Here is a 26,142-nt window from a genome sequence, read left to right as displayed (position 1 = left end):
GAAAATATTAATAATTTATCATTCCAATGTTCTTCACATAGAAGAAGATGTTCTATTTCTTTATATATATATATATATATATATATATATATATATATATATATATAATGGGGGTTTTTTGCATTAAGATATATTTATATATACAGATATATATAGGAATATCTATTTACAAATACATATATATATATATATAGGAATATCTATTTACAAATACAGATATATATATATATATATATATATATATATATATATATATATATATATATATATATATATATATATATATGAATATCTATTTAAAATGCATAGAACATATTCTGCTATGTAAAAAACATTGGAATGTGTGTGTGTATACATATGTATTTATGTGTTTATATGTCTGTAAATATATATATAAACATAAATACATAAATGCATAAATGCATATGTACACACATATAAATATATATATATATAGACATGTATATGTATGTATCTCTATGTTAAATCCATTTGCCTGCCTTTTTTTTCTTACACCTGAGACCTCATATCTTTGAGCCCTTATTACGTTTTTGTGAAATATTTTTGCACTATTTGTAAGCTGGCCCAAAATACTCTAGATAAGAAATAAGTGTGAAGGAAACGTTTTCATAAAAAAATATACTCTAAATTGTAGGTATTTTTTATTTATTCTGTACAGTTCACAAGTTCTACCTACTTCAGATTCATAAGATCATTTCTCTTTGTACAGCTTGCTCATTTGTAAACTGTGCATTGCTTTTGGCAGAGCTGCTGTCATTTTGCTATTAAAATTAGCATTGTGTATTGAATGTGTTTATGTTAAAATATTTACAGTGGCCCTTTATGGTGAGATATAATAGAGCTATCATAAAGATCAGGTTATCACTGTGTAGCATATTTTAGGGTCAGGTTTCTGAATCATGCCATGCTCTGTAGTGACAATAGAAAAACACTATTTCCAAATTAATTACAGGAAATGCAGGCAGTACAAATAATCAAAATCACATCACAAAGGATTTTCTTAATACAGGTAAGTAAACATTTTGGGCCAGATTACAAGTAAAGCGGTATTGAGTGCTCCTGCTCGCACACACTAACTCTGCTAGACGTAAGGTTTTTGCACACGTTGGGTAGCGCTCGTATTATAAGTTAAAAGTAATATATTTTTGTTTGAGCGCTAACCTGATGTGCGAAAAAGACGACCTTCAAATATTGCATGTGTATTAATGTATTCCCACATAGAAGACAATGGAGAAAAAACACTCTACTCGCACGCAAACCCGATCACATATTCTCAAGTGCGCTAACCCGACATGAAAATATGAATATTTCACATTTTAATGTTCTTCACCTAGCAGAATATGTTCTATTTATTCATCAATACATATTTCTAACTTTTTGTGCAATATTTTTTTAATAATTTTTATTAGATGGTGTTATTATGATGGTAACTGAATTTTTTAATGTATTTTTTACGTGTTTTGTGACAATTTTTGGTTTTGTGAAACAGTTAACATGAGCTCTGAGGACGCGTGTTAACTTCAATTGAGCTCAAGCGATCGCATTTACTATCAACACTTTCCAAAACATGCACACACCCGCAATAAACACCTTTATACTCTTGCGTAATTAGCGCGTCACTCATAATCTGGCCGTTTATGGGGAATACATTTTTAGCATAATGACCTTAATGTGAAAACACTTAAAGGGATGGTTTACCCTCAATTTTTTTTAATTTCATTTGTTTATTTACTTAAGTATAGGCTATTGACAAGCTATGTAAACACAGCCAGCAAAAGAAATTACACCACCAGTGGGGTGTAGGAGAGATAAGTAATAAAATGTTAATTTTCCATTGTTCTCTCTAAGTACTGGACTTTGGTATACAGACAGATATGACGCATGTTTGTGTACAGAAAGTGATAAAATAACGAGATATAATTTTACCTGCAACGTCAGCCCAATTTAATGGGTTGTGGTTTCAAAGAACAAAACTAGCTATTTTATATACAAAAATAAACATAAACAAGAAATTTCTCATACATTTTTCTGCAGCTGGTATAACAAGTCATTGGAATTACATTAAGGAAAATACAATTTTGCAATACACTGTCCCTTTAAATAGTGCCAAAGCTGTGAAATTCAATTCCAACTTAAAGGAACATAAAAGTCAAAATTAAACTTTCACGATTCAGATTATGTAATTTGAAGATTTTTTCAGTTTACTTCTGTTTTCAAATTGTATGCACTATCAGCTAGATTACAAGTTTGGCGTTATGAGTGAAAAAGCATAGTTATGCATTATAACGCTGCTTTTTCCCTAACGTCGCTATTACAAGTCTTGTAGGTATAGGTGTCCCGCACACCTTTTGGCTGTCACGCAACGTCAGTACCGCACTTTTTAAAAAGTCCTTTTTCAATGGGACTTCCATAGCGCCGTTATTACAAGGTTGCCTGGGAGGCCAAAAAGTGAGCGGTACACTCTATAACCACAAGATACATACCGCCATCTAAAGTCAGTAGTTATGAGTTTTACGTTACAAAGCTGTAGCATAAAACTCATAACTAAAGTGTTAAAAAGTACACTAACACCCATAAACTACCTATTAACCCCTAAACCGAGGCTCTCCCGCATTGCAAACACTATAATAAATTAATTAACCCCTAACTGCCACTCCGGACATTGCCACCACTTAAAAAATGTATTAACCCCTATTGCGCCGCTCCCCGACATTGTCGCCACTATAATAAACCTATTAACCCCGAAACCACCGTCCTCCCGCATGGCAAACACTATTTAAATATTATTAACCACTAATCTGGCGTCCGCCCACACCACCGCTATAATAAACCTATTAACCCCTAAACCGCCGCCCTCCCACATCACTACATAAATATATTAACCCCTAAACCTAACCCTAACATAACCCTAAGCCTAAGTCTAACCCTAACCCTATCAGCCAATAGGAATTAAAGGTGAAACAATCCTATTGGCTGTTGCAATCAGTCAATAGGATTGTTTTCATCCTATTGGCTGATCCAATCAGCCAATAGGATTGAGCTTGCATTCTATTGGCTATTCCAATCAGCCAATAGAATGCGAGCTCAATCCTATTGGCTGATTGGATCAGCCAATAGGATGAAAGCTCAATCCTATTGGCTGATTGCAACAGCCAATAGGATTTTTTCACCTTTAATTCCTATTGGCCAATCAGAATGTAAGGGACGCCATCTTGGATGACGTCACCTAAAGGGAAACTTCATTCTACAACGGCGATCGGAAGAAGAGGATGCTCTGTGCCGGATGTGTTGAAGATGGAATCAAGCGATCGCATTTACTATCAACACTTTCCGAAACATGCACACACCCGCAATAAACACCTTTATACTCTTGCGTAATTAGCGAGTCACTCATAATCTGGCCGTTTATGGGGAATACATTTTTATCATAATGACCTTAATGTAAAAACACTTAAAGGGATGGTTTACCCTCAAATTTTCTCTTATTTAATTTGTTTATATACTTAAGTATAGGCTATTGACAAGCTATGAAACACAGCCAGCAATAGAAATTACACCGCCAGTGGGGTGTAGGATAGATAAGTAATAAAATGTTAATTTTCCATTGTTCTCTCTAAGTACTGGACTTTGGTTTACAGACAGATATAATATGACGCATGTGTGTGTACAGAAAGTGATAAAATAACGAGATATCATTTTACCTGCAACGTCAGCCCAATTTAATGGGTTGTGGTTTCAAAGAACAAAACCAGCTATTTTATATACAAAATACATTTTTCTGCAGCTGGTATAACAAGTCATTAGAATTACATTAAGGAAAATACAATTTTGCAGTACACTGTCCCTTTAAATAGTGCCAAAGCTGTGAAATTCAATTCCAACTTAAAGGAACATAAAAGTCAAAATTAAACTTTCACGATTCAGATTATGTAATTTGAAGATTTTTTTCAGTTAGATTACGAGTTTGGCGTTATGAGTGAAAAAGCATCGTTATGCATTATAACGCTGCTTTTTCACTAACATCGCTATTACAAGTCTTGTAGGTATAGGTGTCCTGCACACCTTTTGGCCGTCAAGCAACGTCAGTACCTTTTTCAATGGGACTTCCATAGTGCCGGTATTACAAGGTTGCCTGGGAGGCCAAAAAGTGAGCAGTACACTCTATAACCACAAGAAACATACCACCACCATCTAAAGTCAGTAGTGGTATGTATCTTGTGGTTATAGAGTGTACTGCTCACTTGGATGACGTCACTTAAAGGGAAACTTCATTCTACAGCGGCGATCGGAAGAAGAGGATGCTCCTCGCCGGATGTGTTGAAGATGGACTCGCTCCGCGCCGGATGGATGAAGATAGAAGATGCTGTCTGGATGAAGACTTCTGCCTGCTTGGATGAAGACTTCTGCCGGCTTCGATGATGACTTCTGTCCGCTTGGATGAAGACTTCTGCTGCCTGGGTTAGTGTTAAGTTTTTTTAAGGGTTTATTGGGTGGGTTTTATTTTTAGAGTAGGGTTTTGGGCAATGTAAAAGAGCTAAATGCCCTTTTAAGGCCAATGCCCATCCAAATGCCCTTTTCAGGGCAATGGTTATCTTAGGTTTATTTAGATAGGTTTTTATTTGGGGGGTTTGGTTGTGTGGGTTTGGGTTTTACTGTTGGGTGGTGTTTGTATTTTTTTTTTTTTACAAGTAAAAGAGCTGATTTCTTTGGGGCAATGCCCCACAAAAGGCCCTTTTAAGGGCTATTGGCAGTTTAGTGTAGGCTAGGGTTTTTATATTTTGGGGGGGCTTTTTTATTTTGATAGGGCTATTAGATTAGGAGTAATTAGATTTTATTTTTGATAATTTCATTTTTTATTTTGTGTAATTTAGTGTTTATTTTTTTTTGTAATTTAGATAATTGTATTTGAATAATTTATTTTTTTTATTTTATTGTAATGTTAGTTTTTAGTGTAAGGCAGGTTAGGTTTTATTTTACAGGTAACTTTGTATTTATTTTAACTAGGTAGTTATTAAATAGTTAATAACTATTTACTAACTATTCTACCTAGTTAAAATAAATACAAACTTACCTGTCAAATAAAAATAAAACCTAAGCTAGCTACAATGTAACTATTAGTTATATTGTAGCTAGCTTAGGTTTTATTTTACAGGTAAGTATCTATTTAGTTTTAAATAGGTTATTTAGGTAATAATTGTAAGTTTTATTTAGATTTATTTTAATTATATTTAAGTTAGGGGGTGTTAGGATTAGGGTTAGGTTCAGGGTTACGTTAGGGTTAGACCTATGCTTAGGGTTAGGGTTATGTTAGGTTTAGGTTTTGGGGTTAATATATATATGTAGTGTTAGTGATGTGGGAGGTCAGAGGTTTAGGGGTTAATAACTTTAGTATTGTGGCGTCGACATTGGGGTGGCAGATTAGGGGTAAATAAGTGTATTTAGGTGGCGGCGATGTTAGGGCAGTAGATTAGGGGTTAATAACTGTAATGTTGCGGCGATGTTAGGGCAGCAGATTAGGGGTTAATAACTGTAATGTTGCGGCGATGTTAAGGGCAGCAGATTAGGGGTTAATAAGTGTATTTAGGTGGCGGCGATGTTAGGGGCAGCAGATTAGGGGTTAATAACATTATGTAGGTTGCGGCGATGTCGGGGCGGCAGATTAGGGGTGTTTAGACATGGTTTCTATGTTAGGGTGTTAGGTTTAAACATAACTTTTTCTTTCCCCATAGACATCAATGGCGCTGCGTTACGGAGCTTTTGTTTTCACAATCGCAGGTGTTAGTTTGTTTTTAGCCAACTCTCCCCATTGATGTCTATGGAGAAATCGTGCACAAGCACGTCAAAACTCTGCTTGTATTTGGGTGCAGTATGGAGCTCAACGCCACCATATCACCCGCACAAGCCGGGTTTTTCAAAACCTTTAATAGCTGCGCTATAGGGAGGTGAAATACCGCTGCTTTTGTGGCGGTCGTTAATTTCCCTATAGCGCTCAAAACTCGTAATCTAGCTGTTTCTGAGGCACCAGCTACAGAACATGTGCAAGAGTTCACAGTATGAATGCATATGAATCTGTGATTAGCTGATAGCGGTCACATGATGCAGGGGACAGGGAAATGAAAGGAAACTTTGTAATTTGTCTGGAAAAAAAACACTTCTCATTTGAAATTTAAAATGTGTTATTTAATTGTATTTTTGTTGTGCATTGGTTGACTATGCAATTCCACTGTATGTAATGTTCCTTTAAATGTAAAAGCTGTAATGCATACATTTATCTTTACCAATTTACTAACACAGGTTTCTCTGTCTCTCTTATGTAGGTAACACAGCTTGAAAGCTATATCAGACTTAAAAAAACTGAATATTTCAGAAATGCTCTGAGGATAAATGATGCCCTAGCTTGCTACATTAAACACAATCAACCAGAATGATTTACTTCACAATATAGCACGTAACCATTGCTTTTATTCAATAATACATGAGCTGACCTCTGTTTCACAGCATTATATGCTGCACACTGTAGCTGATTGGATCCCCTAATTCACTATATCTCGACAAGTGTGCTTCAAACTAACCTAGAGGTTTTCCAATGGAAAAACAAATTATGATGTGATTTTAGTCTATTGTTGAAGAAAGATTTTGCATTATATTTAAAAAAAAAAAAAAACATATTGGAATTTACAATTGCCTCGGTAAACACTGTTGTTCTGATAACCGTCATTGTGAATTCAATTGTAAATGGAACACATTTATAATTAGAAATTTAATTTCAGTTTCCAGGCAGCTTTGAAGAAAAAAAAAATTTAAAGGGATATGAAACCCAAAAATGTTCTTTTGTGATTCAGACAGAGCGTACCGTTTAAAAAAAAGTTTCCAATTGTGCTGCCGTCTAGTGCTCTTGAAAATGGATTACATTTTTGCAAAACACTGATATAGGCCCAGATTACGAGTAAAGAGCGTTATTTGGCGCTTACGCTAAAAAGCTAATTGCGCTAGAAGTAAAAATTTGCACTTGTCGGGTTGTGCTTGTATTATGAGTTGAAAGTAAAAACCCATTGAGCATAAACTCCCCATAGAAGTCAATGGAGAAAAAAAGTTGGGATTAACACCCTATTTGCACACTAACTCGATCGGATATTCTCATATGCGCAATCCTGATTACATATTAACATATGCGCTAACTCATATGCTGATAAACGCTAACCCAACTGCGTATTCTTTTTTTAAATATCTTTTTATTAAAGTTTATATCACAAAACATAGAAAAGAATAACAAAAAAACAGCAAAATCACTGTTACATAATTTTCTTCAATAGGGTAACCCTGATCCCAATTAAATAATAAAATAATAAGAGTTTTTAAAGTACAATATAAACAAAAATTGAATTTTTTATTTTATTTTGTATAGTTAAGTCAAACGGGCGAAAAGGAACAGAAAAAAAAATTCCATACCCCTTTCTTCCCTCCCCCCAAGCCATACAGACTAGGTAAATCTCCTCTTAGCATAGCCTCTTCTACAAATATCGAGCCTCGAAAGGGGAGCATTATCTGTATTTTACTTTCTTTAGGTAGGAAGCTGATTAATGGCATCCATTTTGAAAAAAAAGCATTTGCCTTTTTTTTCTAAATTAATGGCTTTATCATATTGATCAAGGGTCATCTGATTTAACAGTAAGTTTTGGAATTTAGCCAATTGTGGACTTTTCTTAGAAATCCATTGAATTGTTAGGTAGTAGAAATATATGCACATATAGTAATTTAAATGAGCCAAAAATTGATTTTATACCAGAATTTTTTAATTTTGGGGCATTTCCAAAAACAATGATATATACATCTGCCGCAGGGAGTCTGCACTTACTACAGGAACTTAGGGCTCCATGTACTAAGCAGTCAGCGAGCTACCCGCAACAAATCTCGCGTCAAAACTCGCAAACTGATATGTACAAAGCCGTCAATTATGTTAAAACTCGCATCTTTAAAATTGCGAGCGTACTTATCCGCCAAACCTCGCTACCGCTCCATTTTTCACTGTAATTAGACACATTTGACCACCAACTCGCCAAAAAACGAATGTACTAAAAAATCTATTTGTCCGCTCGCTACAATTTCCGCTCCCACCTCGCTATTTTTGCCTCGCCACCTTTTAGGTGGCGGGCAAGGTACAAAACAATAGGAAAGTCAATCTAGACGCCAGTCTAGACATATATAAAAGGCAGTAATATCAGCATTGTACTTACAGCATAACTGGCGTCTAATTTGTCTCTCATTTCCATGTACATAAATTGCGCCCAATTTGCCGACTGTAATTAAAGAGTAATCTATTTAAATTTGTATTGTTAGTTGTCAATCTTTATAATTATTTTTATATTAATATTTATATATTATCAGATCCAGATGAAGCCATATCCAAATTGTAAATAAATATTACAAAAATAACGCTCTGTTATCACTCTTCAAAAAATTTTGAACAATAATAAAGTTGTTTAGATAAGTTGAACTTTTATAGGAGCAAAATATCCCGCGACTACTATGATGTTCGTGACACCTTGCATGTCACGTGTTAATAATTGGCCAGACAATTCAACTGAAAGTTAAGTACCATCAGCTTAGTCGCGGCGAGCGAGGCGTCAAATTTATCAACAATCCGCAACTGCTCGCGGCGGGCTAGACTTGTCTATTTATTGGGGGAATATTAGTACATAGCGACAGCGGACACCATTTCGCCCGCGGCGAGTAACGGCGAGTTTATCCGCGTCTACAATGACGGATGAATTGACGGCTTAGTACATGGAGCCCTTATTGGTCTTTTCTCCCATTTAGCTATCATAGCTGGTGTGAAATATATTTTAATCAGTATTTTCATGTGCGATTCTCTCCATTCTATAGAAATCATGGTTTTGTCCACTTGAGTGAAACTATTTTGAATTGATTCTACTTTGGGGGTTACACCTTTAAACTGCCAGTTGTTCGAAATTCACAGGGCTCGCTTCCATTGAGTCGTAATTCAGTTTGCGTGCACTCGCAAACCGTTAAATATGCTGTCGAAAGCAATATCATTTATCGACTGTTTCCAATGGCGCGTTATACCTCAATATCGGCAGCTGGACTCCGGCTGCCGAAAAAATCTTCGCGTCCCATAGAAAGTAATAGAAGCCGTTAATCGATAAATTATACCAGGTTTCCAATGAAAGCGCAAACCGTTAATATACTGTCGGAGGCTGTCGATACATTGAGAAATATTACACCCAGTTCAACTAGGTGTAAAAGAGGAAAATTGTGCTTTTTGAGACCTATTTTCTATTGAAATTATAAAGCTGGCAAATAATGCAAGTGTTTAAATGTAGAAATAAATTGTTATAAGTAATATTTATTGTTGTCTCATGTATAGGAATAGTTAAACTTATATTCTAATAGAAATATCAGTATATATTTAAATATAATAATATATGTAAGAACATATCTACAGAATGCAAACTAGACCTATGCCTAGGGCAGCAATACATATTACTTATATTTATGAAGTGGTAAATATAATTATATTAAAAAATAGTATTTGATTATTAAAAATATGGATAAGTGTATCTTTATTTTTCTTGAGAGGTGATCACCGGTAAGGAGCACGGACGTTAAACGTAAATTCTATAGCATAAGGTCGGGTTACCTTAGCAACTAATTGATTTTCAAGAAATCCGACATCAGATGGAAGCGTTAACACAACGTTAACTTACAGCTACACGAAAAGAGCGACTGCACGCTATCTGCAAAATATTTCAATGGAAACCTGGTACTAAAATGAAGCCGTAAATTACTTTTAGCTGTCGGCCGCTTCGGTAGCTTACGGCTCCATTTTTAACGACTCAATGGAAGCGAGGCCTAAGTAGGTTATCAGTACTCTGATAATTCTTGATAGTTTTATAGATAGTAGAGATAGCTCTTTTCCCAGTTTTATAAAGATTAATGGCAGGAACCAGGTGATCCCAAGCCTGAATATAGGCTTGGTTTTTAACCAGTTCCACAAGGTAATGATGTATCTGTAAGTAGGCACAAAATTGCTTATGGAGTATATTAAATTCATCTTTAAGGTTGTTAAATGATTTGCAGGTCAAATTAGTATGTTGCAGTTGAAATATGTAAACTAAGCCCTTCTCTTCCCAACTTTTCTCTTCCCAAATTTTGGAATCTAAAGCATAGGAAAATTTGGAGTTTCCAACAATGGGCAAACATTTAGAAAAGGAGGAGTCAATCCCCAGACATCTACAGATTTTATACAAAGCTAATATAATATTTTTTATGCTTAATATATTTTTATTTTTTTCTGGTAAGTTATTCTTTATGAGATGTAGCAGAGCTTTCTTTCACAGAATAGGGCTTAGTTAATTGTTCATCTAAAGACAGGGGCGTATAATATTCAGAGTCTGTGATCCAGTCAAGGGCTAATTTTCCTATACAGACCCAATTGTAAATATATATATCAGGAAGATTGACCCATGGCAGAGTCAATCCAATATAAGCCATAGCTTTCCTCTCTTTGTTCCATAGAAAATCTGTCTGAAAAATACAAGACCTTTCCTAGTAATGAATAGGGGAATACTTTGCATTACATAAAGAATTTTGGGGAATATAATCGTCTTTATTAAATGGATTTTGCCAGTCAGGGAAAAAGGGAATTTTAGCCAGTTAAGCAAATCTTTATTAATATCAACCCATAATGGTGCATAATTTAAGGTGTTCATTAGGATTCCTGGATATTTTGATACCCGGATATTTAATGTAATTGCTTGCTACAGAAAAATGAATATTTTGTAAACTATTTATATAACCACAATATTTCAGACTTGCTTCAGTTAACCTTATACGCAGAGAAAGAGCCAAAATAATCCATAATTTGTTAGATTAATGGGATATTCTTTTATGAGTCTTTAAGAAAAATCAGTAAGTCGTCTGTGTACAAAGAGACCAATACTTGGATATGAACTATTTGTATTCCTTCTAATTCTCTTCTAAGAAGTATTGCCAGAGGTTCAATTGCACAATTAAACAAGAGGGGGCAGCCCTGTCTGGTCCCTTTTTGAAGAGAGATGTACACTGTAGGGAGTCCATTAACTAGAATAGAAGCTTTAGAATTATTATAAATCAACTGCACAAAGTTCAAGAAGGTCCCATGTGACCCTGTCAAAGGCTTTTTCTCAATCTATAGCAAGTATGGCAAAGTATGTTGTTAGTTCAGATCTCTCTTTTTGCAGTTTTTCTTTAGACATGTCACTAATATAAACATTGAAAGCATTGCGAAGCTGATTTACTAACTGAATATCTCATGCTTGTGCTTTCCGTTTCCTCAGTACCATGAAAGCTTTAATCTCACCTCTGATAACCGCCTTAAATGTTTCCCACAGAATTTCAATTTTGTCTTTATAGTGAGCTTTAAAATTGTAAAACTCTGTCCAGCGTGCTTTCAGCCAGTTTTTAAAGTGGGATCAGAGGAGAGATATCTAGGAAAGAAAAATCTCCTAATATTATTAGGATTAAGCGCCCTTATATTTAGATCAAGTACTATAATTGCACAGTCTGACAGGGTAATTTCCTTAATGTCGGTTTTAAATCTTTAAACCTAACATTTTTCCATTCACAAAAAATGCATCAAGCCTAGACATTGTCTGATGAGATTTGGATTTGCATGTAAATATTTTAGTGTCTGGGTTCTGAATCCTCGAAATAATCTTTTAATCCAAAGAGGAGGTAACATTTCTTAGTAGCTTTGCTTCATATTTGCTGTTTTGATTTTTAGGCAGTTTAAGTCTATCTAGGGCTGGAAACATGACTGCGTTAAAATCACCCGCAATAACTAACGCCTAGATTTAGAGTTTTGCGTTAGAAGAGGTGCGTTAGGTACGCATGTTTTTTTCCCCCCGCACCTTTTAAACAACGCTGGTATTTAGAGTTCTCTTAAGGGCTGCGTTAGGCTCCAAAAATGGAGCGTACAGGCATATTTACCGCCACTTCAACCCTCAATACCAGCGTTGCTTACGGACGCGGCCAGCTTCAAAAATGTGCTTGTGCACGATTCCCCCATAGGAAACAATCGGGCAGTTTGAGCTGAAAAAAAACCTAACACCTGCAAAAAAGCAGCGTTCAGCTCCTAACGCAGCCCCATTGTTTCCTATGGGGAAACACTTCCTAAGTCTGCACCTAACACCCTAACATGTACCCCAAGTCTAAACACCCCTAACCTTACATTTATTAACCCCTAATCTGCCGCCCCAGCTATCGCTGACCCCTGCATTACACTTTTAACCCCTAATCTTCTGCTCCGGACACCGCCGCAACCTACATTATAGCTATGTACCCCTAATCTGCTGCCCCTAACACCGCCCAACCCCTATATTATATTTATTACCCCCTAATCTACCCCCCCAACGTCGCCGCTTCCTACACTTCTTAACCCCTAATCTGCCGACTGGACCTCGCTGCCACTATAATAAATGTATTAACCCCTAAACTGCCGCACTCCCGACTCAAAAACCCTATAATAAATAGTATTAACCCCTAATCTGCCCTCCCTAACATCGCTGACACCTAACTTCAAGTATTAATCCCTAATCTGCCGACCGGACCTCACCGCTACTATAATAAATTTATTAACCCCTAAAGCTAAGTCTAACCGTAAAACCCCCCCTAAGTTAAATATAATTTAAATAAAATAAATCTTATTAAATAAATTATTCCTACTTAAAGCTAAATACTTACCTGTAAAATAAACCCTAATATAGCTACAATATAATGAATAATTATATTGTAGCTATTTTAGGATTAATATTTATTTTACAGGCAACTTTGTATTTATTTTAACCAGGTACAATAGCTATTAAATAGTTAATAACTATTTAATAGCTACCTAGTTAAAATAATTACAAAATTACCAGTAAAATAAATCCTAACCTAAGTTACAAGTAAACCTAACACTACACTATCAATAAATGAATTAAATAAACTACCTATAATTATCTACAATTAAATCAACTAAACTAAATTACAAAAAATAAAAAAAGATTACAAGAATTTTAAACTAATTACACCTACTCTAAGCCCCCTAAAAAAATAACAAAGCCCCCCAAAATAAAAAAATGCCCTACCCTATTCTAAAATAAAAAGTTTACAGCTCTTTTACCTTACCAGCCCTTAAAAGGGCCTTTGCGGGGCATGCTCCAAAGAAAACAGCTCTTTTGCCTGTAAAAAACATACAATACCCCCCCCAACATTACAACCTACCACCCACATACCCCTAATCTAACCCAAACCCCCCTTAAAAAAACCTAACACTAAGCCCCTGAAGATCTCCCTACCTTATCTTCACCACGCCGGGTATTACCGATCCGTCCAGAAGAGGCTCCGAAGTCTTCATCCTATCCGGCAAGAAGAGATCCAGAAGAGGCTACGAAGTCTTCATCTTATCCGGCAAGAAGAGGACATCCGGACTGGCAAACATCTTCATCCAAGCGGCATATTCTATCTTCATCCATCCGACGAGGAGCGGCACCATCTTCAAGACCTCCGGCGCGGAACATCCTCTTCTCCCGACGACTAGACGACAAATGAAGGTTCCTTTAAGTGACGTCATCCAAGATGGCATCCCTCGAATTCCGATTGGCTGATAGGATTCTATCAGCCAATCGGAATTAAGGTAGGAAAAATCTGATTGGCTGATTGAATCAGCAATCAGATTCAAGTTCAATCCGATTGGCTGATTGGATCAGCCAATCAGATTGAGCTCGGATTCTATTGGTTGATCGGAACAACCAATAGAATGCGAGCTCAATCTGATTGGCTGATTGGATCAGCCAATCCGATTGAACTTGAATCTGATTGGCTGATTCAATCAGCCAATCAGATTTTTCCTACCTTAATTCCGATTGGCTGATAGAATCCTATCAGCCAATCGGAATTCGAGGGACGCCATCTTGGATGACATCCCTTAAAGGAACCTTCATTCGTCGTCTAGTCATCGGGAGAAGAGGATGTTCCGTGCCGGAGGTCTTGAAGATGGAGCCGCTCCTCGTCGGATGGATGGAGATAGAAGATGCCGCTTGGATGAAGATGTTTGCCGGTCTGGATGTCCTCTTCTTGCTGGATAGGATGAAGACTTCGGAGCCTCTTATGGACCTCTTCTTGCCGGATAGGATGAAGACTTCGGAGCCTCTTCTGGACGGATCGGTGATACCCGGCGTGGTGAAGATAAGGTAGGGAGATCTTCAGGGGCTTAGTGTTAGGTTTTTTTAAGGGGGGTTTGGGTTAGATTAGGGGTATGTAGGTGGTGGGTTGTAAAGTTGGGGGGGGTATTGTATGTTTTTTTACAGGCAAAAGAGCTGTTTTCTTTGGGTCATGCCCCGCAAAAGGCCCTTTTAAGGGCTGGTAAGGTAAAAGAGCTGTAAACTTTTTATTTTAGAATAGGGTAGGGCATTTTTTTATTTTGGGGGGCTGTGTTATTTTTTTAGTGGGCTTAGAGTAGGTGTAATTACTTAAAAATTCTTGTAATCTTTATTTATTTTTTGTAATTTAGTGTTTTGTTTTTTTTGTAATTTAGTTTAGTTGATTTAATTGTAGATAATTGTAGGTAGTTTATTTAATTAATTTATTGATAGTGTAGTGTTAAGTTTAATTATAACTTAGGTTAGGATTTATTTTACTGGTAATTTTGTAATTATTTTAACTAGGTAGCTATTAAATAGTTAGTAACTATTTAATAGCTATTGTACCTGGTTAAAATAAATACAAAGTTGCCTGTAAAATAAATATAAATCCTAAAATAGCTACAATGGAATTATTATTTATATTGTAGCTATATTAGGGTTTATTTTACAGGTAAGTATTTAGCTTTAAATAGGAATAATTTATTTAATAAGATTTATTTTATTTCGTTAGATTTAAATTATATTTAATTTAGGGGGGTGTTAGGGTTAGGGTTAGACTTAGATTTAGGGGTTAATACATTTATTATAGTAGCGGTGAGGTCCGGTCGGCAGATTAGGGATTAATACTTGAAGTTAGGTGTCAGCGATGTTAGGGAGGGCAGATTAGGGGTTAATACTATTTATTATAGGGTTTTTGAGTCGGGAGTGAGGCGGTTTAGGGGTTAATACATTTATTATAGTGGCGGCGAGGTCCGGTCGGCAGATTAGGGGTTAATAAGTGTAGGTAGGTAGCGGCGACATTGATGGGGCAGATTAGGGGTTAATAAATATTATGTAGGTGTCGGCGATGTTAGGGTCAGCAGATTAGGGGTACATAGGGATAATGTAGGTTGCGGCGGTGTGCGGTCGGCAGATTAGGGGTTAAAAAATTTAATTATAGTGGCGGCGATGTGGGGGGACCTTGGTTTAGGGGTACATAGGTAGTTTATGGGTGTTAGTGTACTTTAGAGCACAGTAGTTAAGAGCTTTATGAACTGGCGTTAGCCCATAAAGCTCTTAACTCCTGACTTTTTTCTGCGGCTGGAGTTTTGTCGTTAGAGTTCTAACGCTCACTTCGGCCAAGACTCTAAATACCAGCATTAGAAAGATCCCATTGAAAAGATAGGATACGCAATTGACGTAAGGGGATCTGCGGTATGGAAAAGTCGCAGCTGGAAAGTGAGCATTAGACCCTTTCCTGACTGACTCTAAATACCAGCGGGCGGCCAAAACCAGCGTTAGGACCCCCTAACGCTGGTTTGGACAGCTAACGCAGAACTCTAAATCTAGGCGTTTATTTTAAGAACAAAACTGCAGTAATTTGATTTGGAGATTATCCCAAAAGGTTTTATCCAGTTTATTTGGACCATATAAATTGCATATTACTAGTTTCATAGCTTCTACCTCTAGATGATGAATGATATATAATTCCTCTACATCGAGTTCAATTGCGAGGATCCTATAATTTAAACAGATTATAAATCCAGTGGAAGGAAGGAAGCGAGGGGGGAGGAGAGAGGGGTAGGGGGAGAAAGAGAAAAAAAAGGGGCAAGGGGTATTTACCCTTAGAGTCAACATGGTGTCACCCCCTCAACATAGCCAAAAGGAATACCAAAATGTTAAGCTAGTAGAGTGACAAAATCTTTTTGCAGAGTTATAATTTAGCATGATTTCAAATTGATTAGTCATAAAACAACACAAAAAAAAAACAAACAAAACAAAACCGTTTACAGAACCCTTTTTTAAAATGAAAAATTGTAACATAGTATCGTTGTGATAACTTAGCAAGACCATTTAGACTGCAAGATCAGGGACATTTTTCGATATGTATAAGTTAGCATCTTCGACATTATTTAAAACAACTGACACATGTCCGTATTTAGGAACCTAATCTTGGCTCGGTACATTAATGTAGCTTGAATACCTGCTTTGATTAGTTTAGTGCAAATGGGCGTCATATTTCATCTTTTTTGGGAAGTTTCTGAGGAATAATCCTGAAATAGTAGGATCTTGCTGGTATCAGGGGAAATGTCTTTCTATATTTCCTTAGAATGTTAATCTTATCCTGATATCTTAAATATTTGACCATAATTGGTCGAGTTTTGGTAAAACCCTCAGTGTAATCTCTGAAGGGACAAAGCCTATGGGCTCTTTCTACTTGCATAGATGGTAATCCTAGAATTTGGGGAAGCTGAACCAAAGTAAATTGCAGTAGATCTTGAAATTCTGAGGTTTCAGGTACCCCAATAATTCTGAGATTATTTCTATGTGAGCGGTCTTCCAGCTCATCTAATCTTGTTTGAGTAATTCTATTCTTGGCTAGTTGGGACTCCAATGCTTGCTCCATTTTATAATTGGTATCTTTTAAGTTGGAGATCCTATTTTCAGCTTAATTTAGTCTATTGGTGAACTGTTTAACCTCCTCAGAGAGAAGTGAGAAATCCTGTCCAATCTGGTCAAACTGGGGTAATAAGAGATCAGCGATTTGTTTAACAATACTTTGTGAATCCAAATTATTTAGAGCTATATTAGAAGTATCTGCCAAACCTTCATAGCAACTATCGTTAATATTTTTGGTCTTTTCTCTTTTAGTTTAGCTGGCATGGCGGGGGATTTATTTTTGCTCGAAAGAACAAATTTTTCCATGGATAACTACATCCAGGTGTATCAGAGAGTGAAAAAAAAAAAGCAACAACAAAAAAAAAAAGACATTTACAATTTAGCGATACATACAAGATACTAAGGGAGGGTATACCCTCCAAGAGGGGGAGTTATAACGTGTGATTATTTAATTTAGAAAAATCAGCACACCGTGTAAGGTGTATACTATATCTGTGGCCTCCTAATGCCTTACCTCCCTATTCCCTTCTTTTTTTCTTTGGCACCTTAGTGAAAGGAATAAATTCTCTTAAGATATTTCTTACAAAAAATTTTTTTAACAGAATGTATTGTGCTTTTAAGAACATGGATATCAAGTAGTTACAGTGCTAGAGAATAAACCTAGAAACAAGCCAAAAAAAAATAAAATAATGTCAGCATCCACAATTGTAAAAATTCATATAGCTGATACAATGTTTAAATAGCCCACTTTCAAAGGACCCGGCTATTATAAAAGTAAGAACTGTGTCAGGCAAGCAACATTAAACAAGTAGGAAGTGAAATAGTAAGTAGACACCTGTGTATCTCCTTATATGCAAAATTTGGAATACACAGTCCAGGTTAGAAATAAACAATTGTTTTAATGAAGGAAGAAGCATATCATATTGAATCAGATCTGCTAAGGAGTATATAACCTTCCCCTTATTTCCCTTCCGTCTCCTTTTCTTCTTTTTTCCTTTCCTTTTTCGCTTTTTTGGTTCAGCAGGGAGAAGTATAGGACCTGTCTGGGGTTAACTGCCTGTGACTCTGGGGACAGCACAGCTTCTTGTGAAATGATAAGAAAAGAAAGGGCGCCTCCTAGTGTAGCCAATATGCAAAATGACAAAATGTGATAAAAAAAGAATAATACTCACAAATTTCAAAGGCAGAGATAATGCCTAGGTAAGTGGTCTAGGAACTTGACAGTGTCCCAATTAACTGTGCACCAAAGCCAGGGCAGCTCCTCCTGAAGAAATGTTGCTGTAAGTAATCTGGAAAATGGAAAAAATACAGAGGGCGATGAGTTAGTAGTATACAACCTACTAACTTCCTCCCCAATGTCACCGCTGGCCTCCAGCTCCAGCAGTGGCTCTGTATTCGGCTCCTGCTGCTCTGCAGACTCCACCCTCCTAGCATTTAAAGCCTCTTCACCCCTTCGTTCCTCCACAGTGAACCCTGAAAAATACTAGAATTACATCATGCCCTAATTCCCCCCCCCCTCCTCCTACGTAGCCACTACCACTTTTTTCACCTGTGGCTCCCCCCCAGGGCCCGCCCCCTTATCCCCTATGGAGTTCCTATACCACGGCCAACAAGCCCCCTAATAGGGCCCGGGCCTACTATGTCCTTTACCCTGATAGTTATCTACTGTTTGGGGGTTTTTTGGCTTTGTTTTTGTTTTTTTGTTGCCCCCCCAAAAAAACCTCCAACATATATATATATACAGTATATATAAAAGTGTATCAGAGCCCTTTGCGGTAAAGTAGATGAAAACATGTAAAAACAAATTTATGCAATATTCATTTTAATAATGTGTTATAATGTGTATTTACTGAAAATATTATACATGATTCCAATGTTATGCACATAGGGGAATATGGTATTTTTAAAGAGATATTCATATATATATATATATATATATATATATATATATACATACACACAAAACACGGAAGGGGACTGCACTCCTAGACTGGACTGGGTACACTTCCCATGACCCTGCAACATGCTCAGCCCAGGTACCACGTCAAGGTCCTTTCCAAAAACCTGGGACCCTAAAACAGCCACACAATGCAAGCTCTCAATCCAAACAAACTGGGAACAAGTGAAGGATGCACAGGCTTATGTAATCACCCCAGTCATATACAAAACAAGGAAGGGGACTACACTCTTAGACCGGACCGGGTACACATCCCATGACCCTGCAAAATGCTCAGCCCTGGGTGCTCAGTTGCACTCACAGGAAGCTGTGCTGTCCCCAGAGTCACAGGCAGTTAACCCCAGACAGGTCTGGGTGCAAGAACCATAGGGGAAATTACAAAAGAAATTAATACAACACACAGAGAAAACCCTGCACTCACTAGCAAGCTCACAGCTAAGATTAAAAGCTAACATGGAAAGGTTAGTTACCGCACCTGGCTAAATGGGACAAGCCCAGGTACCACGTCAAGGTCCTTTCCAAAAACCTGGGACTTTAAAACTGCCACACAATGCAAGCTCTCAATCCAAACAAACTGGGAACAAGTGAAGGGTGCACAGGCTTATGTAATCACCCCAGTCATATACAAAACACGGAAGGGGACTGCACTCCTAGACCGGACCGGGTACACATCCCATGGCCCTGCAAAATGCTCAGCCCTGGGTGCTCAGTTGCACTCACAGGAAGCTGTGCTGTCCCCAGAGTCACAGGCAGTTAACCCCAGACAGGTCTGGGTGCAAGAACCATAGGGGAAATTACAAAACAAATTAATACAGCACACAGAGAAAACCCTGCACTCACTAGCAAGCTCACAGCTAAGATTAAAAACTAACATGGAAAGGTTAGTTACCGCACCTGGCCAAATGGGACAAGCCCAGGTACCACGTCAAGGTCCTTTCCAAAAACCTGGGACTTTAAAACAGCCACACAATGCAAGCTCTCAATCCAAACAAACTGGGAACAAGTGAAGGGTGCACAGGCTTATGTAATCACCCCAGTCATATACAAAACACAGAAGGGGACTGCACTCCTAGACCGGACCGGGTACACATCCCATGACCCTGCAAAATGCTCAGCCCTGGGTGCTCAGTGGCACTCACAAGAAGCTGTGCTGTCCCAGAGTCACAGGCAGTTAACCCCAGACAGGTCCAGGTGCAAGAACCATAGCGGAAATTACAGAACAAATTAATACACCACACAGAGAAAACCCTGCACTCACCAGCAAGCTCACAGCTAAGATTAAAAGCAAAAATGGAAAGGTTAGTTACCGCATCTGGCCAAATGGGACAAGCCCAGGTACCACGTCAAAGTCCTTTCCAAAAACCTGGGACCCTAAAACAGCCACACAATGCAAGCTCTCAATCCAAACAAACTGGAAACAAGTGAAGGGTGCACAGGCTTATGTAATCACCCCAGTCATATACAAAACACGGAAGGGGACTGCCCTCCTAGACCGGACCGGGTACACATCCCATGACCCTGCAACATGCTCAGCCCTGGGTGCTCAGTGGTACTCACAAGAAGCTGTAAAATGGAAAAAATACAGAGGGCGACTCCTAGTGCAGATGAGTTAGTAGTATACAACCCACTAACTGTTCCCAACAGATGGATACTCACACAGTGTAAAGCACACTAAAGTGCAATTGTAGCATGCTGGGTATATTATAGTGGCCCAGCGCACATAATAGCCAGGATTGTTTGCTGTTCCAAGTTCTTATAGTGATCAAATGATGGAATGGAGACTTCAGTTTTCAAAAAAGAGTTTTATATTTAAAAATATAAAAACAATATCACAAACAAATAGATAAAATCTATCAGTAAAACACGCTACGCGTTTCTCAGCGCTAACCACGCTGTTTCCTCAGGCAGGTAATACTGATATGTGACTGAAGTCTCCTGTTTATGTAACCCTTAGCCAGTGAAGTTGCAGGCTACACCCAGGTAACACCTTTTTCCACAGGTGCTGCTGTAATTAGTTCTACAATGCATCAATATTGCAACATATTTTATCCTATCAAACACACAATAACATTGCACAAATGACATCATTGTTTGCATATAAATCTGTGACACAAGATTCTTCATTCCAAATATATACATAGTAAAATCAAGTTAAAAATGTAATAGGATTAAAAAACCCTCTGTATATCAGTAACACACTTGAACAAATGTACCTTATAATGGTTTTACCTTTTTTAACTGGAGGTCCTTATTATTATATATGTTCGATATAGCCTTTCAATAGCCTACACATTATCTTCAAGATGCAGTTTGTTATATTTGGTAATCCAATTCGATATTTTTAAAGTACTGACCAATCAAATTGTACAAGGTGTAAGACTAACACCCGGTAGCTGCATATTGTTTAGAGCATGTTCCGGAGTCAGCATAATAGCCAGTATGTTGACCCTTCAACCTACGTATATTGACAGCTTCTGTGGTATATACGTATGTGTATTAAGCGCATTAATCCCAACATTTTATAAGAAAAGTTAGTGTATCCCAGTGTATTATGTTCTACAATTGATTCGTTATGGTAGAATGTATATTACTGTCTGGAGAAGTTTCACAAGTAATCAGCCAATTCAAGTGTGACCTAAAAGTAGGTGTGTAAGTTATAACCAATGGCTGTAGGTGATTGAATTTTAATATAACCCGTATGACTGAAAGTTCGTGACACTCTCTGCTCTCAACCTTCTAAATGCTTACGGCTCAATCACCTTTCAACAGCTGCAATTACTACTATCACAGCTAAAAGACACACTAACCTCCTACAATAGCGTATAAGCAATATATAAAGTATATTAATTCAAACCCTCCACAGATCGAACAGGTGTATGGTGTCTTGTGTATAACCCTAATGGTGAATTTACGTATTCTATAATATGATGCCGCTCCTAAAACCCCCAGCCCACAATGACCAAATCTATATAGGGGTTTGTCCAATCCAGCCAATGGCTGTGAATGGTTCTATTGAGCGCTAAATTTTTTTTATTTATTTCTTAAAATGTTCGCCACTGTCTTAGCCTTTATCCTTGCTATGGTAGTACTAGCACTAAAAAATATAATACTATGGCTATACCTAATAACTATAGTAAATAATAAGAGTAAAATATGTGAAAAAATGTAAATGAGTTGATCAAAATAACTGATATTTATAAGTGCAGGTATGTATCTAAATATAACTAAATGGGGATGTTAGTAGGATAAGTCCCTAAGGAAAGAATGATATATCTATGTAAATTAATGCAAATACAAGTGTGAGCGGAACAACTATATAGAGTATGATAACCAGTGTAGTTGAAAACTAATAAGTCATAATAGTGTACTGAATATTAGTGTAATCTATAAATAAGTATCGATATATATATATATATATATAGAACATCATATACATATTATTTATTTGACAAAATCAACAGTTTATGTGGAGTGTATAAACTAATATATCTTGTATAAATGTGATATAATAGCGGTGTGCTAAACTAATAAATTATGTGATAAAAGTGTGTATGAATATTAAATGAATAAAAGTGCTAATATGTATGTATAAAAATAAATGCCATATAAGTGGTCTGATGTATTAAAAATAATAAAAATGTATATGTAAGTGACTAACTTCCAATGTGATTTCATATGACTAATAATAAATTGCATTCTATGGCAGTGTACTTAACTACTGAATAATGCCAACTAAAAAATGTGTATATTACTAGTGTGTATATAATTGTAAAAACAATATTGTTGGTGTGATATATTATTAAATAATCAAAATAAATATAAGTGAGAAACTCATGATATAGTGTGAAATATATGTGTTTTTTTAAATATATAAATGTTGAAAAATTGATATATGAGTGTATTTAATCCTAGTGTAATGTATATACTTCATTATCTGCTTACTAATGCATCAAAAACATAATGTAAATGAGTAAATGTTAAATGAGTATGTCTATATTTTAAAAGCTGCAGTGTCTATTACTTCATTAAGACCCTCTGGATACAAAGATGCAAATTTATATATCCAGAAGGTCTCTCTTTGACGAAGTTTTGACATTCTATTTTGTGAGTTACTTTTTGTAACAATTTCCAATGGAGTAATATTCATAAAACATTTGTTTGTGCCATGAAACGATAGGTGATGTCTGGAAGTGCTATATTTTTCAGATCCTCTTAGAATACATCTAAGATGTTCTGACCATCGTTATCTAATTTTTCTACAGGTGCGGCCTATGTACTGTAGGCCACAAATGCAGGTTATACAGTAAACAGAACGATTCTCCTGTACTGTGTGATTTGATAGTTTTTACCCCGTTAGTAATATATTTGCACATACTGCATCTGCTCTTGTTACATCTGTAAGCGCCAGTCTGAGATGTCTGGTTATAAGTTAATTGTTTAGAACCTCTATTACCGGGAACACTGGATATTTGTTTACACATCACTACTTTACTTGGTGCTAGTTTTTCTTTTATTGTCGGTGCTCGTCTAAAAGTACATTGAGGTTTATCGCCTAAGATAGATTTAAAGACCGGATCTCTTTTTTTTTATTTATTTTTTTTAAACATTTTTTATTGAAGTTTCAAAAAGAAAAGAGAAATACAATATACAGTGTTCGCTCATCAGCGGAAAATAATACAGAGCACCACAAATAATTATTGTGACATGCTGGTCATTCAAAAAGGAAAAACAGAAAAAAAAAAAAAAAAAAAAAGAACCTTACAGGTCTTTGCTAATAACAAGGTTTTGAGCTGTACAAAGGGATATCTTACCCATCGGAAATATCAAACAGCATGTTTAGGTTTAGTGCAATTGTAAACATAAAAGAAGAACAATGTAAGGTGAGCATGCAAAGGTGACATCGTATAAAGTGCCCTGATGGTGCGAAAAAGGAACTATGAGCTATATAAAATGAAACTTCATTTTTGTTATATTAACTTAGAGAGGGTCCCCACGTCTATATTAAATAATATTCTTTACCATTCTATTGTAATAATAGCCAGAAGTGGGGAGTTAGCTTATGCAACGGCCATTCTTAGGCCTTGTGGGATAGGGAGAAGAAAGAAAAAGCAGCGGGCAAAAGCCGCTCACATTATAGAAGGAAATAGAGAGAGTGTTGTCTACAAGAGGGCAGTAGAACAACCAGGTGAGAAGGTAGATAGTGTGAGAAGAGGGATAATCATGTCAGTTTGTAGGTATCTAAGGTCAGGAACCAAAGCTGCTTGTTGTGTGATCCATTGCCTTTAAGTACATTTTCTAATCTGAACATTCTATCAAGGCAACAAGGCAGTAAAGTAAAAAGGGAAAAGATGCCTCCCCTGACGTAGTTACTTAAATACAAGCATAGAACATTGGATGCAATAATTTAAAAACCATATATAAGCCCGCCCCAGTGCAATGGTGGAGACCACTTACATAATTAGAGATTCCAAGTACCAGAAGTCACATCCTAAGTACATCTTATAGAACAAACATGTGAGGGATACACTTCTAAATATCAACATTGTAATGGTTAAATATGAGTATGCATAACCCAACGGGGATGTTAGAAGCATAAATACATAACATACCCTGGGTGGGAGGGGGGAAACATGGAGAGGGAATGAGTAATTAGAGTAAGGGAGGGGGAAAACATGGAAAGGGAATGAGTAATTAGAGTAATATTATATGGGGCATATCTACAGGGATTACATTATCTTACGGTTATAGGTGGAGAGGGTATACTAAGAGGTTTATTAGAGGCACCTAAATGTTAATCTGCAGCTTCTTCTGCCCCTTTTCAAATAGATAAATAATAAGGGGAAGGGGCCATGTAAAAACAGAAACAAAAGAAAAAGGAGGAAATTATCAGTCACTAGAGCTATATCCAGCAGGCTGTATATGTTGACCAGCACCCCTAACCCACACCAGAACTTGGGCAAAGCAGGCAATATGAAACTGAGGCATAAGTTTGGGTCAATAATTCCTCCAGATCCCTGATTTGACCTGACAGGGAGCTGAGAAGGCTCTGGGTAAAACAGCAAATTAGGCCATAGTTATTCTTAGGTAGTGTTAAGAGTCTTAGACGTATTTTCTTTGTTTGATGGCTGGGGGTCTCCCGTAGTGAAGTTGTGTGTGGATCGTTCTTGACTGCTCTCAAAATTGCCTCAACCTTAGGGTGACTACGAGATATTGGCCTTAAGTTCAAAGTCCTAGGGTGTAGTGATGCACACGCAGTCGTTAAAGCTGGTTTGGCAGCAGACTGTGCTCTGTGACTTACGTGGTGCTTTCTGGCGGTTTCCGGTAGGGACACAATCCTCCTCTGTTGCGGAGTCTCCCTCATGACTTGCAGGAGGCATTTGGCAAGCTCCCTGAGTGCCCGAAGGCTTTGCTGAAGATCAGCGTAGTGGGCCGTCGATCGATGCAGCCTCATGTCTTCTTGTACCTGAGGTGCCATATCTCTGAAAGAGGCAAGGTAGCCGTATGTAGGCTGTGTCCCAAGAGTGGTATAGACACTGTCCCCTGTAGCTGTCTTTCAGCAGCTCCCGGTCCCGACACCAATATGAAGATAAAGGAAGTAGAGGGGTAAGGGGGGGGGGGGGTTTCCGCAGCTCCGAGTGCAACAATAATGAGAAAGTCTCTACTAGGCAAAGCAGGTGCAGTAAAATTATAATTAGGGAAAGTCTGGTAGAAGGTCCAGGTCTTATCCCGTTCGTTTATGAGCTGGCAACATGCTATGCGGTGATGTTGTTAATGAATCCGCCTTAAGTAGTAAGAAGATAAGGGCTAAAATGGCGGCTCAGAGACGCTTCATACCGGAGCTTTGTGCTGGATCTTTCTTTGTCTAATCTCTGCCTAATGAGCTGTTTCAAGCACCCCTTAATAAGGCATGTGCATAGAGATAAAAATGAAGGTGTTTCCAAGGGAATAATAGCATTTAGTGGCTCAATATAGGATTAGTTTGAAGAGCTCTATGTGAAAGCGTCTGCTCTGCTTGGTGGTTAGCTCCACTCCCCCTCCCCCCCCCCCGGATCTCTTTTTAATAGAGTCCAATGTTTAGATAAAATGTTCTTGATTTCCTTATGGTTGTCATTATATCTTGTGATAAAAGTGGATTCATATCCTGAATCAAAAGTAGGTTCTATCTTATTTTTGCTTGTTAGTAACTCTTTCCTTTTGAAGGAACGTGCCCTCTGATAGCTTTGTTCTATATGTTCTTCAGGGTAGTGTTTTTCCTTAAACCTATCTTTAAGAATAAGACTTTGTGTATCGTATGTGGTAGTATCTGTACAGTTTCTTTGTATTCTTCTGAACTGACTGTAAGGTATGTTCAATTTCCAACTGGAATAATGGTTACTATAGTAA

This window comes from Bombina bombina, chromosome 6 (genome assembly GCF_027579735.1).
Source record: "Bombina bombina isolate aBomBom1 chromosome 6, aBomBom1.pri, whole genome shotgun sequence".
NCBI classification, from domain to species: domain Eukaryota; kingdom Metazoa; phylum Chordata; class Amphibia; order Anura; family Bombinatoridae; genus Bombina; species Bombina bombina.
Note: the sequence above shows the minus strand (reverse complement) of the source record.